Source organism: Hypanus sabinus, chromosome 12 (genome assembly GCF_030144855.1).
Source record: "Hypanus sabinus isolate sHypSab1 chromosome 12, sHypSab1.hap1, whole genome shotgun sequence".
NCBI lineage: Eukaryota > Metazoa > Chordata > Chondrichthyes > Myliobatiformes > Dasyatidae > Hypanus > Hypanus sabinus.
In genome coordinates, this window is record NC_082717.1 from 61,969,991 (window position 1) to 61,985,936 (window position 15,946).

The following is a 15,946-nucleotide window of genomic DNA, read 5'->3' on the forward strand; positions in this document are numbered from 1 at the left end:
GAGAAAGCTAATGCCAGTATGATAGAACAGCATCAAGAGTCTTCAAGAAATTTAGTCAAATCCTGTTCCAACTCAGTTGTCATAGTTTTGTAATACGTTCAGCAGTAATGGTTGATGACATACCCTCACAATTTGGATGCTTTTGTAAAATGTCATTTTTTTTAATATCTGAATCAGCTTCATGCACAAATCAGTAAGATTTTAAAGGAGTTCATGCAGATTAAAAGCTAGCTCATTGATGCATGTTAATACCACAAGCCAAATTTACCCTACGTAGCAAAAATAGGAGATAAGTGATTATTTATGTTAGTATTTTTGTTGGAAGCCGGAGCTTTTTGTTCTAACAATGTATTTAATTTGTAAAAATAGATTGGCAAATTGTCAGTTTTCTTTGTAAATATTTCCAGAGTTATTATTTCCAATTAATTGGTTATTGTTTGAAGATTTAATTTTGTTGCTAGTCATTTAGTATCCTTTTGTATTTACTGTTCTTTTCTAATAATTAAACACTACTTGTTAAGTAGGTATTTTTATGTTTCAAAAAAGGTTAAGAATAGCATGCCCTGTCATGTAGAGTTCAGCGCTGTAGTTAAAGCTTTTGCTTAAATGTATTTGGAGAGTGCTTATTGAGCCTTTTTATTGTGCTTAGCAAAAGTAATAAAATAACTATTCATCAAAGCAGTTCAAGTTTTCACGTGTTATCAAAGAATTGCTTTGGATAGCATGTTAGAGCACGTAGAGTGGTAAGGTACAAGTTGAAGAGCCTTCACACTGAGGAGAAAGTTAACTAGCAATTGAGTCGAGAACAATATTTTAAGGTGTATGGGGGCACAGCATCCTGTTAATTTAGGACCAAGTAATTTAGTCTAGTGTCTCAGTCATAATACAATTCATTATATACAGCATTAAAAAAATTCAGAACTATATACATTTGCTGAATATTGATGAGCAAAAGTCATAAGTGTCATATGAAGGCAATGATTACAATATGTGATTTAAAAGAAAAGAAAAATAACATATTAGAAAATGGAGCAATAACGGAAGACAATAGAACTGCTCTGATCCTACCCAGATTTGAGGAGATTTTTATTTTGCTACCATTCTAACATTTTCAATTTTACATTTTTGTCATAACCCTGCATTATAATCTGTTATCCTTTACAGGATTTTCTGATTATGATGCATGACTTCAAAGTTAAGAAATAAGCAACTGATATGATGATGTTGAATATTTTGAATAAATCAATTCTGCAATCAGGGGAAATGGGAAAAGACAGTAAAATAATTGGAGAGCATTAGCTGTGCTTTATTTAATGGCATAATTATTGTTTACATCCTTGTGTATTTATAATTTGGACTTATATATACTTAAACTGCAGCAAGATTTATCAGAAATACCCATGATATACAAGCAGTGCTTTTGCTTCTTAAATAATTATTGCAAGATATGTCATGTACAAGAGAGTAATTTCTCTAAATCATTGATAGCCCTTGTAATATGACTGACGTTACATATATATTGTAAGCTTAATAATCCAGTAGGGTAAACAATTCAGAGTTTAAGATTTTGTAGTAAAATATTATTGCAAATCTCTTGTATAGCACATTTTTGCTAGAATTAATTCTTTAATAAGATTAATTCATGGCAGCTGCTCACTTGCAGCTGTTAATTTATTGGAAATAGTTTGTTGCAAGCATAAGAATCAGCACCCAAATCAAATACAGTGGATTGCGGTTAATTGGGACTAGTATATTTTGGCTTAATAAAGTGACTGCCCCAGTTAGCAGAAGTTTGATAGAAATAGTTAAAAGGTATAAAAATTACAAAATACCATTTACCTGAGCAACAATTTATGTATATAAATGGAGTACAGATCAAATTAGAACATTACCAATACTACTTCAGTACAATAAAACTATACTGGTTCCTAATAGTTACTAACGGAGGAATTCATCTGCCATGTTCTTTAGATTGAGTATTGAACAAGATTACTGCAGACACCGAGTGCAGATAATGAACTGCCTTCAGACAATGCTTTAGGTGATTGCATTCTCCAAATTTTCATTTTCATTGTAACATTCAGGATGATTGCCAATACCTTCAATTACTTTGTAATTCCTAAATTGTTGTACTAATGAAATCCTTTCAGTTTTATTCCTGGCCATTTCCAGCAGCTCTGAGCCTGACTGCTTGAAACAGTGGTGAGCAAAACAGTTTCAAATTATCTTACCACTTATTTCTCGCCAAAAATCACTTTTTTCAACACTAACACACACAATGATGTAATTTAAAAACTGTTTGCTCTAAGCAAGGCATAGTGTTTAACAGCCACGCAACTAATGCTAGTTAAGAACTGGCAACAGTCAATTAAGTGGCAATGTCCCAAATTAACGGATGGCCCAAATAACCAGAATCCACTGTACATAAAACGGGGTAACTTGACTATCCGTCTGTTTCCTCTAACATCCAGCTGATCATAGATTTATAATATTTGAAAGTTCCTATTCTTTCATAGTTGAATCTTTAATATCCAAATTGTTACTGAAATTTAAATGGGTTTTTATTAAATAAAACAGTCAGATAACATAGAGATCAATAAAAATCCAGAGTTGTTCTTGATGAATTACGTAAGTAATGCTTTTCTCCAAAAACAATTCTTACTTTCATTGTTGAGGATATCACTCTAATGAACTGCCAGAATACCATCTGCTAATTATTCCAAGCAACTGCTGTTGGGCCATTTTACTTTCATCAAGAATAAAAAGGATGGAGAGGGAAATGGTTTTGTAAACTATATTTGGAATTTTGTTTTTGCTTGTAGACTGGAACTGTTCTGCAGTTAAACAAGTTAAATTATGCTGATAATTAAAGTGTGTAATTAAAGCCGTTTTATAATTGATTAAAATTTCCACTCCAAAGAATGAAGTTCTATTAGGGAACGAGACAGGGCAGTGTGTGTAGAGAAACACTTTTGATCTAGTGATCATAATGCCATTAGTTTCAAGAGTTATAATAGCGAAGGTTAGGTTTGGTCCTTGGATTCAGATTGAGAGCCTCAATCAGTCAGAGTTGACCATGAATATTGCATTCTACCTGTCTAGATATGCAAGTCTGGGCAGTACGATACAGAGAACAAGGTCCCCCTCTCCACACATCTGATGAACCTAAAGGATGGCAGAGACCAATACAGTTAGGTACCAACAGCATTGCAGGAATTGCCAGTCAACATTGAACTCAATGTACAATTGCCCTAGGGACTCCAGCTCCGGATTTTTCCATCGTGGTTTACTCCTGAAGCCTTCTCTATGAGTGGGTCTAGCTGCAAGGCAGTGGAGGTTTGAGATCAGAGTTTTCCTTACCCTAGGTGAGCTGCCAACCATGGCTGATGAGCCCCATCTGCCCAAAGCAGCTGGTTTTAAGATGCCAGTGAGCTGTCTTTTCCCCCTCTCCTGTCAGTGGAAACTGTTCCACTGAGCTTAGTGGCTAAGCCACATGTAAAGGCCAGGGGCTGGACTTGGTTGTCAGAGGCTATTTGAGGCGCAATCCATTGGGAGCATTTAATGGGTATTTGGAGCTTGGTCCCAATACTCTCCCTGGCTATAACTGCCTTAAGGAACCAAGGGTTAATATTGTTAATCTGAGATCAGAAAGGTTAATTTTGCTGTGTGCGTGTGCAAGGAACTTCCGGTGTAAGATGCAGATATTTGTGAGAAGTTTGGGGAAATACATGGGAGGACTGTGGTCCGGGTGCGGGTTGATGGACTAAGGCAGAATAATAGCATGACTAAATGAGCCAAAGGGCCTATTTCTGTGTTGTAAAGCTCTATGACTCTGACTCTGATTCAGAGGGTGATTTTAGTGATGTTAGGTCACTAAATTAACAGCAGATAGAGAGGGGATTATAAGGGAAGGTGATAAGAGAACAGGGAAGTATCTAGAACATCTGAGCCTGGTTTGGGATTCTGTTAAGAAGAAGACTGGATGGTCTTGTAAACTACTTTGTTGTGTTACTCATTAAGTACTTTGCAAATAGTGTAAATGTTGTGAGAAAGATCTGCTTGGTATTTGGAATGGACATCATATAGAGTGTATAGTCTAGCCTTTTGACTTTCTCTTCCCATACCAACCTTCTTCATAGAGCCATAGACCCTTTGGCCCAACAGGTCTGTGCTGAAACATTTGAACTGCCTACTTCCATCAACCTGCATAGGGACTATAGTCACACACACAAAATGCTGGAGGAAATCAGCAGATCAGGCATCTATGTAAAAAGAGTACAGTTAATGTTTTGGGCCGAGACCCTTCAACAGGACAGTCAAAGGCAGTATTATGAGTAATAGAGATCCTGGAAAGTCAGAAAGATGGAGAAAGCACAAACTACTGGAAAAAATTAGTAGGCTAAACAATATTTATGATGAGGACTGAAGAATTGGAATTTCAGGCAGAGACCCTATATTAGGACTGGATTTTTGCTGAAAAGTCTCGGGTCAAAACATTGACTGTACTCTTTTCTATAGGTGCTGCCTGGCTGTCCTGCTGAGTTCCTCCTGCATTTTGTGTGTATTACTTGGATTTCTAGCATGTGACAGGAACTGTAGCCCTCCATACCACTACCATCTGTGTACCTATCCAAACTTCTCCTAAACATTGAAATGTTGGCAGCTCATTCCACACTATCACAACCACCTGAGTGAAGGAGTTTCCCCTCATGCTCCCCTTAAACTTTTTACCTTTCACCCCATGACCTCTAGTTGTAGTCCCACCCAACCTCAGTGGAGAAAGCCAGTTTGCATTTACCCTATCTATACCTTTGATAATTTTGCATACCACTATCAAATCTCCTCTCAATCTTTGACATTGCAAGGATTAAAGTTCTAACCTGTTCAATCTTTCAACCTTATTTACATCTTTCCTGTAGGTAGATGACCAAAACTGCACACAATATACTCCAAATTAGCAATGTCTTAAAAACTTCAACGTAATATCCTATGCCCTGCATAAAGATCAATGTGCCAAAAGCTTTCTTTATGACCCTGTGACACCATTTTCAATGAATTATAGATCTGTATTCTTAGATATCTTTGTATTACAGCACTCCTCAGTGCCCTACCATCACTGTGTAAGACCTACCCTGATTGGCCCTGCTGAAGTGACATCTCGCACGTCTGCATTAAATTCCATCTGCATTTTTCCTGCTGGTCCAGATCCTGCTGCAAGCCATGATAGTCCTCCCCATTGTCCAATGCACCCCTAGTTCCATAGTGGAATGTAATATCCTCACTAAAATCTAGAGATTCTGCAAATGCTGGAAATCTAGTCCTGATGTAGGATCTCTGCCCAAAATGTCAATTGTTCATTCCTCTCCATAAATGTTGCTTAGCCTGCTGAGTTCCTCCAGCAGTTTGTGCTTGATCTTCACTTTACTGATTCTCCACGATCTCTATTACTCATAATACTGCCTTTGACTGTCCTCGTCATCTTCCTTATTTCACACTGCCATGTTGATCTCCAGACATGCAACTCCTGCAGATCTAACTTTACACACTTCAGTGTACACTCAGTGGCCACTTTGTTAGGTATACCTATACATCTGCTTGTTAAAGCAAATATGTAATCAGCTAATCATGAGGCAGCCACTCGGTGCATAAAAGCAAGAGGCTCAGTTGTTGTTAGACTAAATATCAGAATAGGAAAGAAATGTGATCTCATTGACTGTAGAATGATTGTTGGTTTCAGACTGGGTGGTATGAGTACTCGAAAGCTGCTGATATTCTGGAATTTTCATGCACAGTAGTCTCTAGAGTTGACAGAAAATAGTGGGCAAAATGAAAAGCAGCCAATGAACAGCAGTTCTGTGGGTGAAAATGGCTTTTTAATGAAAGGTTAAAGGAGAATAGCCAGGCTGGTTCAAGTGACAGTAAATTAAATAACCACGTGTTACAACAGTGGCGTACAGAAGAGCATATCTGAACACACAAAATGTCAAACTTTGATGTGAAGGGGCCACAGCAGCAGAAGACCACCATGGGTTCCATTCCTATGCCTAATAAAGTGGCTTTAGTGTGTCTCTCACTTCTTCTTGATCTTCACTCTGTCTTTGGTGTCTAGTTTTATTGATGCTGTATACTTTCTCAGTCACTCAATGTTACCATCTTACTCCTTGCTATTTCCATTTAGCAGCATCTTTGTTTTGTTTTCCATATATAACCTCTGTTTTCTACTCTTTTATGACTAGTTTCTTTTCCTTTAATGTGAAGCATTCTGAAAACATTCAGCAGGTGAAAACACTAGAAATAGAACTCATTACTTTAATATTAATCCCTGCTTACCCTCAAAAGATGGCTTTTATCTGCATTCCCAACGTGGGCAAATTAAATAATTTAACTGATATAATAGGTTTATTCCTGTGTAACGCTGTCTTTGGAGTATGAATGCTCAACAATAATAGGGAGAGAAAAAGTACAGCTGTAGCACTGAGTGGTTAGTTACAAATCAAGGTTTAGTAGTGTTTGTGTTTTCTATCCTTTCTTCTGGATGATACTAGTGTCATTACTTAGGTAGTTGATATAACCTTTTCAAAATGGTTCAAATTAATAATTCTGCTATAAATCAAAACAGTTGTACATGAAGATATGTTTTATAAGACCAGAACAAATACCATCAAATTTGATGTGCTTGACTTCAATCTCATTAATGGTCACAATATCTCAAATTAACTATGCTGACTGATAAAGTTGCATATTGTGTAAATCCCACCATAAGTTAATTGTTTCAACTTTGAGTTTTGTTTGCAAAACTTCACTAATGGTCTTGAGTATCCAAATTATGCAGGTGCAGTTTCACATAGTTTGATATCACCTTACATCATTCTCTTCCATTAATTTTCTATCAGTTGTGACTTTTGGAGCAATTTTACGTATAAATAGAAACTTTATTAAATTGATTTTGCACTGGCCTTTTACAAATAATAACACAGAAGCCTATGCATGCTCTGAAAAGTTAATACTTTTTACCCATATTGCTAATTATTCTTAAATAGTCCTGGAAGAGTATTGTATAAAAGTAAATTCATATTTTAACATTTCTACAGATTATCAATTTCGTGCATTGGAAGTTTACCAGTTCGAATCACAACTGACATTTGTGTTATCACCTTCAGTTTGATAAAAGATGAAAGGAGCACCCTCAGTTAAAGGCTAACAACAAATTAAAGGAGACAGGAGTGATGAGCACAGCTTAGTAAAAAGACAGTTATAAGAGAAACAATTGGAGCTAAGAGTGTTTGGGGAGGGATTTTGAGCTGTTGATAACTTAGACATGGGACTAATGCCCACTGTATTCCGGTATAATCTCAAATGTTCAGCAGAAATTGATAGTTTCATACCGTGCATGTTTGAACACAGATTATTATATTTCACATAACCTTGAATGTTAGTGAATTTGATATGTATGTAAGAACATACATTGTATTCCCTTGATCTGCTTAAGCCGTTTAAAATATTTTGATTAATCTGTGCCTTAGTTCCATTTCCCACTTTCAAAGACTTCAAAATAAAAATCTATTGTTCTCATTCTAAATACGTGAATAAAATTATTGCATCCCTTTTAATAATTTTAACATGTTTAACTGGATAACCTTGACACCTGAATACTCAGTATTACAAAGTTCATACACTCTGTTGCCATAATTTAGATTTTTAACTCCAACTATCACTGTTAAACCTGCTGTGCCAGCACCAACCCAATAAATTCTCAAAGAAAAGCAGAAACTGCAAGGAATATTCAGCTAGTCAGATAACATTTGTGGATACATTTCAGATTGATGGTTGTACGTCAAAAAAATTTTAAAATTGCGTAGAATTGCAGAGTTGAACACCACGCATACAAGCCCCTATGCCCAAATTTTCATGGTAACCAGGATGTCTATCTGTGCTGGTCCCACCTGCCTGTGCTTGGTCTATATCCCTTTTATCCTTTTCTAACTATAATTGTGCCCACTGTGTAGCTTCCTGTGATAGCTCATTCCATATACCCATCACCATCTGTAATGAAAAGCTTCCCCACAGATCCCTCTTAAGTCTTTCCCTTTCTCACCTTGTTTTCGTACACTTTTTTTGTATCTCCTTCTCTTGGAAAAAGACTATGACCATCCAATTTATCTATATTCCTCATGAATTTATATACCTCTTATAAAGTCACCCTTCAGCTCACTAGGAAAGGAGTCCCAGCTTATACAGCCTTTCCTTGTAACTCATTTTTGATGCCTTTCTCAAATTTGGTTGTCTAAAACTGATTTTCATACTCTAAAGCTCTGTATGATGAACTTTTTCAATTGTATGTCAACCCTCTTGTAAAAGCCTGCACTCTTTTTCTTTTGCTTTTGATTGACTTCTAATGATTTCAGTATTTGGACACCAAACCTCACTGCCCTTTCTTGGGTTCTTACTTCCTGGCATTGAAAAAACTTATTGCCCATCTAAAATAGAAATCCATTCTTTTTGACCACATCTTGTCTTTACTTAATTATCTATCACATAATAAAACATCAAGCTCTCTTGAAGAATTTCTGGACGAATATATCAGAGAGATTAGGACAAATAAACAAATAATTCAGTGATACAGCAGGTTTGAGGAGGAGAAAGGTTTAGGAATGCCTTTTGACCTTTGAACCCAGCAGCTTAAGGCATGAGAGACCTAAGTTTAGGGATTGTGAGCAGGTGGGGGGGGGGGGGGGTGGTCTCCAAAACTTAACATCATAAAGAGGAACAAAGCCTTGGACAGATGTGAACGTGAAAAGGAGAACTCTAAAGCAGAATTATCTGAGCAATAGGACTAATGTGGATCAAAAAGAATAAGTCATAGTTAACAAGGTTTTGATCTCTTGGATAAACACTGGAATTTTAGAATTTTTTTCCAGGTAAGTATTAAAATGGGCAAGGTTGGAGCTCATCTTCGGTGTTTTACTGCAGTGAGCAAATGATTTGAGGCAGGGAAAATAGCCAACTTCTGAGATTGAGAGAATATGAAAAGCTCAGTTTGAAAGAACCTGTTTGCTTAAATGGTATCCATGCCTTTGGTCTGAGAGCATTCAAATGGAACTTAATTTCACGTGATTTTTGCCAGGAGCAGATTGATGATGAGACCAAGACTCGTTTTTTGGCAGTGGGTTACATGTTGTCCGATGGCAGGAAGAGATCTATTGTAAGAAGTTCTTAAGTAGTTCAGAGATAACCCTGCTTTATAATGCAATGCTAGAGAGGTATCAGATGGTAGATAGTGTTTGCAGATGCCACAAGGATGTAGATACATTGAAAGACTGAATAGACCATGGTTGTGGTACATGGGTCTTTAAGTTCTGACTTTTCTATATTACTTGCCCACTTTGTGTACCTACATCCTTTTTTGCACTTGATATATGAACCTTTTTTCACCTCCATATTGTATTAGTTTGTAAGATGTAGGCAACATTTTTAATCCCCTTGCATATTTTGGGAATTATTTCCTTCAGGATAATTGTGTTGTGGTTTTTTTTGCTTATGTTCTTCCCAACCTTATCTGTGCTTTGTCTAATACAACATCTATTAGCACAGAATGACTGCTATGCAGTATTGGCATATTTTCAAATACTTTACAGAAGGACCAGCATAATGTTTTCTCTGTTTACCTGACTTGGGACATTATTTTAGTTGCCATATACATTTACAAATACATTTTCTGGCATCAGAGTGCCTTTGGGTAGTTGGTATGTTATTTCAGAAATTAAGGCTGGTCATTATATGAAGATACAAGTATCTCCAATAGCAATTGCTTATCAAGAAAAATACACTAATCCACTGCTTCATATATCATTTCATTTCCTTGTGCAGTAAAATTTCTTAAGTGTGGTTGTGTGGGAGAAGTTATAGATATTTTAGGTAGTCCAGAGTCAGTTAAAACTCCTGGATTTGCTTTTCAGTTCAGTGAGGCTACACTGGCACACTATAGTCATAAACGGCAGTGTGAAAGATTACCCAAATTGCTTGCAGTACTGACTTTCTATCCTTGTGCAAAAGAAGCTCTATTTGGATTGGATGCAATATTATCGCCCCCTAATGGCAGAAGATTTCTAGAGCTTAATCAATTTATTTTAACAAATGTTTACAGGAACAATTCACCACATGGTAAAGGACAAATTTTGAGCATTATATTTGGGATAGTAGTCTGCAAGTTAGAGTTCCACAATAATCTTGCTGTAGTAAACTTTTACAGGAGTACAAAGCCAAGTTTTTTGGGCACATCTTTCAAAGATAATGATCCAGCAAAACATTTTCCTTCCTTCCACCATCAACAATGGCATCCAACCACTAAGCGCATCTTTTCTTCCCATTACTCTTCCCCTCCCCCACTTTACATATGGGATCATTTTTACATGACTCCTTTGTCCGCTTGTTCCTCCATACTGATCTCCCTTCTGGGACTTATAATGCAAATGTGACAAATGCTATACCTGGCCTGACACCACCTTCCTCACCACCATTCAGGACCCCAAACAGTCCTTTCAAGTTAGACAACACTTCACCTGCGAGTCTGTTGGAATAATCTGTATTCAATGTTTCTGGTTTGGTTTCCTTGTTACCGGTTAGACATGATGTTGGTCAGGGAGACCGCTTCAACAAACACTTTTCACAAAGCAGGATTTCACAGTAGCCACCCATTTCAATTCAACTTCCCATTCTAACAGATCAGTCTAAGGCCTCCTCTACTGTCACAATGAGTCCACGCTTGAGTTGAAGGATGATGGCATGAGCATCAATTTCTCTAACTTCCAGTTGCTTCTCTTTCCCCCTTCTCTCTCTTTCCATTTCGAGTTCTGGTTCCCCTCTCAACTCTCTTCACCTGCCCATCACCTCCCTCTGGAATCTTTCCACTTTTCCTTTTTTCTATGGTCCACTGGGTGAACTATGGACCTGGGTCCAATCCTAATGTTGCGTACTATGTACAGAGTTTGCACATTCTTCCTGTGACTGTGTAGGTTTCCTCCAAGTACTTTGGCTTCTTTACATCCAAAAGATGTGCTAGTTGGTAGGTTAAATAGCAACTGTTAATTGTCCATAGTGTGCAGGTGAGTGGTGGAATTTGAGGAGACTTGAGAATGCAAGGAGAATAAAAATGGGAAAAACCTCAGTTTAGTGCAAATTGATGGTTGTAAGCATGAATTCAGAGGGCCAAAGATCCTGGTAACATGCTGTATCCTTCAGCAACTCTGAATCAAAATCTGTTTGGTCTCAGAATATACGGAATGAAGAATAGTAATTCCAAACAAGTATCCTGGAAACTGTCGGGAACCCTACATGACAAGAAGGGAAGAGGTTTTATCACTAAAGGTAGCATTGAAGGTGTGGTGGGAAGAAGAGGGGATGCTGGTGCTGATTACGAGAGAACCACAATGTGATGACCTTAAACATGATATTGTGCTGGAGGTACTAGAAATGGATGGTGGTGCGCTAATATGCATTGTTAATGGTTGGAAGTTAAAGATGAAAGGAATCCCAGGGAAGAGATGAGTAGGGCAGAGAACCTTGAAAATATTACATGGAAAGAAACTGAGGACAATTGAAGACATTTCACAAGCATGTTAAGAAAGATCAGATAACATCCTGATCCAAAGATTTATTAACTAGTCAACCTCTTTCCTACAATTTTAATCTGCATGAATTTTGTTTGTCAAGGTAGTAAAAGGATACAGTGTCAATGCAAGCATATGGAGGATGGCCTTTGTAGCACTCAGTGAAAGAACGCATCATTAAGTAGACGGAATGACCTACTCCTAACTTGCGTTCCACTAACTGGAAAACTCCTGCCTTTAGATACCACTAGATATGTAAAGGTAATATAACTTTCATTGCCAATATGTAAGTAAATGAAACATAATCAAGAATATGGGAGGGTGGTGAAGAGAGAATGTCTGGAGTGGTGGGATCTTTGCTATGCTGACTGCCTTACTAAGGGTGCAAGAAGTGTAGATATTTATAGAGGGGAGACTGGTTTCCAGGATGTACTAGCATTGGAAAAAGTCCAGAGGAGGTTTATGAGAATGATCCATGGCAATAAAGGGTTAACTTTGACTCTTGGCCTGTACTCACTGGACTTTAGAAGAATTTTGGGGGGGTGCGGAATCTCATTGAAACCTATTGAATACTGAAAGGACGAGATCGAGTGGATCTGGAGAGAATGTTTCCTTTTGTGAGGGAGTCTCGGACCAGAGGCCTAGAATGGAACAGAGATGTGGAGGATTTTTTTTAACCAAAGGATGGTGAATATGTGGAATTCATTGCCACAGTTGGCTCTGGAGGCCAAGTCATCGGGTATGTTTAACGTGGAGATTGATAGATCCTTAATAAATAAGGGTTTCAAAGGTTACAGGGAGAAGGCAAGAGAATGGGTTTGAGAGGGATAATAAATCAGCCATGATGGAATAGCAAGTAGATTCAATGAATCAAATGGCCTAATTCTGCTTCTGTGTCTTAAAGTCACTAAAATGATGGAGCTAATTGTAAAAGCAGGGCAGCTTTATTAATCGGTTTAATTTACTGAACAAAAAATTGAAATAACTTGAAAAAATTGAAATAACTTCAATTAATGATTATCTCTAATAGTAATTCATTGTTTTGTTGAGTATTTCTAATTTGTTGTTGAGTTTAGCATGTCCAAGTTAGTATGCTGTGCTGCTTTTGCTGACATAAATGAGAAGTGTTAGTACTATTGTGTCCCAATCATTTGCATTCTTAATCTTTAATTTGAGTGTTTATAAAAAGTTCTAGTTATACATGACTGCCTAATGAAATTAGAATGCATTAAGTAGTACCTTTTTAAATATTTCTTTTGCCAGGGATGTGAGGAATCCAGAGGGCCTTCTTATTTTTGTGTCTGACATTCAAGCTCCAAGCAGGGTTTAAACATTTGCTGCTAAATAACATAACTATTTCAGTAGAATTGTGATATCATGATTCAAAGTGTCATAATATTTTCACACTACTGTTCTTCAAGATATTTGTGTAAAATCTAGCACAGCGTCTTCTCAGGTTTTACTGTGTTTATCGGTAGCTATCGACAGAGTGCGAGCAACTGAATAAAAGTAATTCAGTTGCTGCATTGTTTACATAAAAGTGGCTCATTATGCTTGTGTTTTGTGGATTTCAGAACTTTTCTTATCACCATCTTGTAATATTTGCAGCTTTAAGAGTCATTTTAAAACTTGGTCATTTATGCTCTTTTTTTTCATTCTCCCCCGTTTTTATTTTACTCATTGTCCTCAGTACTCTCTGACTCCTAAAACACTAAAATTATCAGTTCTCAAAGAAGTGATCATCTGGTCCCAAAATGTGCATCAAATAGAAATACTTTTATCTTCTGAAGAGGGTAATTATTTCTCATTGACTAGTGGAGGGTGTTGGTCAGTGCATGATGAGATTGTGATAGTATTGTTACATTTTAACATTTATTATATTTTTGTGATTAACATCTCTCCTGTTAGTTTTACTTAATACAACTAGCAAAACATCTGATGTGAGACTTTTGAGAAAAATGGGTGTGAGCGCAGTGTCGCACAATTTTCCAGTGAATTGGTTACCAATAAATTGGGTTTAATTTTCACCTCCAGTGCATTCTATAATCAGATGTTTTGTAACTTGTGTGCTGATCTGCAGAGAGTGAGAATTTTCTCCTAAAAAGTCCAGTGTGCTACCAATGAGGAAATGTTTGCTGGTAACCTATATGGTAACAAAACCAAAATAATACAAGTGGTGCCATGTGCTGGAGAATCAGCAAGTGTGGGTATTGCTGCTGACTTCCTCATTCCAACTGTTCTGCATTGAACAGGAAACTAAATATGAGGAATGAAGTGCATAAAGGTTTGCCATAAAACATAATTCCAAATTAATTGCTTTTCCAATAAAACATTTGAGTAAAGATCGTATCCAACATTGAGTAATTGTGTGACATCATAGGCATAGGAGAGAGGACATTGAAAGTTCTACAGTATTTGTAAAATTCTGTACAACTCCATATCCATCCATGTGATTGGCAGGCAAGTTAGTCTCCTCTTCTCTCATTTTCAGGATGCATTATTGATTTTGAAAGTTGAACACAAGTATAAGTATAAGAAATGAGAATTCAAAGAGTTTGTAAATTCTGGTAGTACCCTTAATTAGAATAGATTTTTTAATATATTTACATTTTAAAAACTCATTACATAATAAATAATTATATAGATGGCAAATTAATCAGAACTTTATTTTAGCATTACAAAGTTCAAAATGTTTTTTTTTCAGAATACCAGCCAAATTTAAATTTGAGTATCCATACAAGCAGACTTAATAAGGCAATATCATTTAACTACCAGACACTGAAATTCCTATCACAGCACTGCTATGTGTTTAACAATATGTAATTGTTTATCATTAATTAGAACTGATTCTGTTACTGTTGACTTATATTTATAATATTTACAATAGTGTTAAATTTCTGTAAAGCAAAATGTATTATAGCATTGGAGTTTTATTAATAAAATATTGCTCTCAATTATTGTTTGCAGACTTTAATACTCATTCAGGAACTTAAAAACAATCCGTTCTTTTCGAGCAATACAAAATTTGTGGGTTAGAACATAGTGAGCAATTGGAAATTGGGTACAAGTTGTTAACATGGATAAACTGAAATGCTCAAAAACAGTTCCGCTTTATACTGTCAATATCTGTATTGAGAAAGCATTCAGTCATTCTTATAATCTGTGTGTATGTTGGAGTGGATGTTGCTGCTCCATATTTAATATAAGAACTAAGAAATACCTACCATATGAAATTTAGAGATTGAATATCTAAGATATGCTCTAAATCATAAGGCCCTACCCTTACACTTGCTAACATTTCTCACTGGTGTATTTCATTCATTGAGTATTTGCCAGAGCTTGTCTCCCAGTCATTCCCATGCTTGCAAATTAGGGTCCTAAACTCAGAAATTCTGTCCCTAATCTTCCCAGCATTTAAGGCATTACAAAACATGGACCATATTTCAGCTCACCTGTAATTTTACTTCCTATATGACAAATTTGTTTGATAATATGTCACTGAAGTGCCTTGGGACATTTTCTATGTTAAGCATAGGTGTAAAAACAAATGATTACTTCTGTTCATGTAAATAAATACTAGGTCAGAACACTTGAGATCTGTTAATATCAGTATCTGGCAATGCGTACTAATTTATGGGAACACAATTTAACTTGGGCGTACAAAGTTAATCTTTGATATTCACAAAGAAAACTAGGACAATCCAGCATACTGAAAATGGGTCAATTCCTATCTGTGTATATAAATTATTATTACTAACATTGGGAAAAAGTATGCAACCTGGAGTGGAAGTGTTGAAAACATGCAGAGCTTGGAACCCTTGCGGGAAAAAATTGGTCCTATGAAAACATACAGCTGGGATAATATAAGGAATAACTGTCAAAGAATTGTCAAGTGATATTATAAAGTAAAATGTTTTTACACGGAACAGTTAATAATAATAGGTCTTTCAAGATTGCCCTCCGAGAATACTGCACAGATTAGGTTCCACATTCATCAAACTAAGGTAGAACTGGGAACAGGATGGGGAGGGGGGAGAAATACAAAAAATAAAGTAACTTTTTGGGATTGATTATGTAACTGAAAACATGTTGGCACATCTCTAATGTAACACTGCAACCTTTTGGTGTATTTTCTCCAATTTCATTAATATTGCTGATTTTTTTTGTTCAGTTACGACAATTTGGGGCTTACTGTCAAAAGATGATGGAGATAGATTCAACATTAACTTTCAAAAGGGGAATTAATTGTGAAATGCACAAAGCTCTGGGAAGTTGGATAGTTGGCACAGGTACAAATGGCCTCTTTCTGAGCTGAAGCATTTTATGACTCATTCTGCCCT

At 36.5% G+C, this 15,946-nt stretch overlaps 1 protein-coding gene across 1 annotated transcript in view; it reads left to right on the plus strand.

Moving 5' to 3' along the window:
* scaf8 (SR-related CTD-associated factor 8) overlaps positions 1-15,946 on the plus strand; it is a 216,263-nt gene that overhangs the window by 137,477 nt on the left and 62,840 nt on the right. The gene's annotated exons all lie outside the window — the stretch shown is intronic.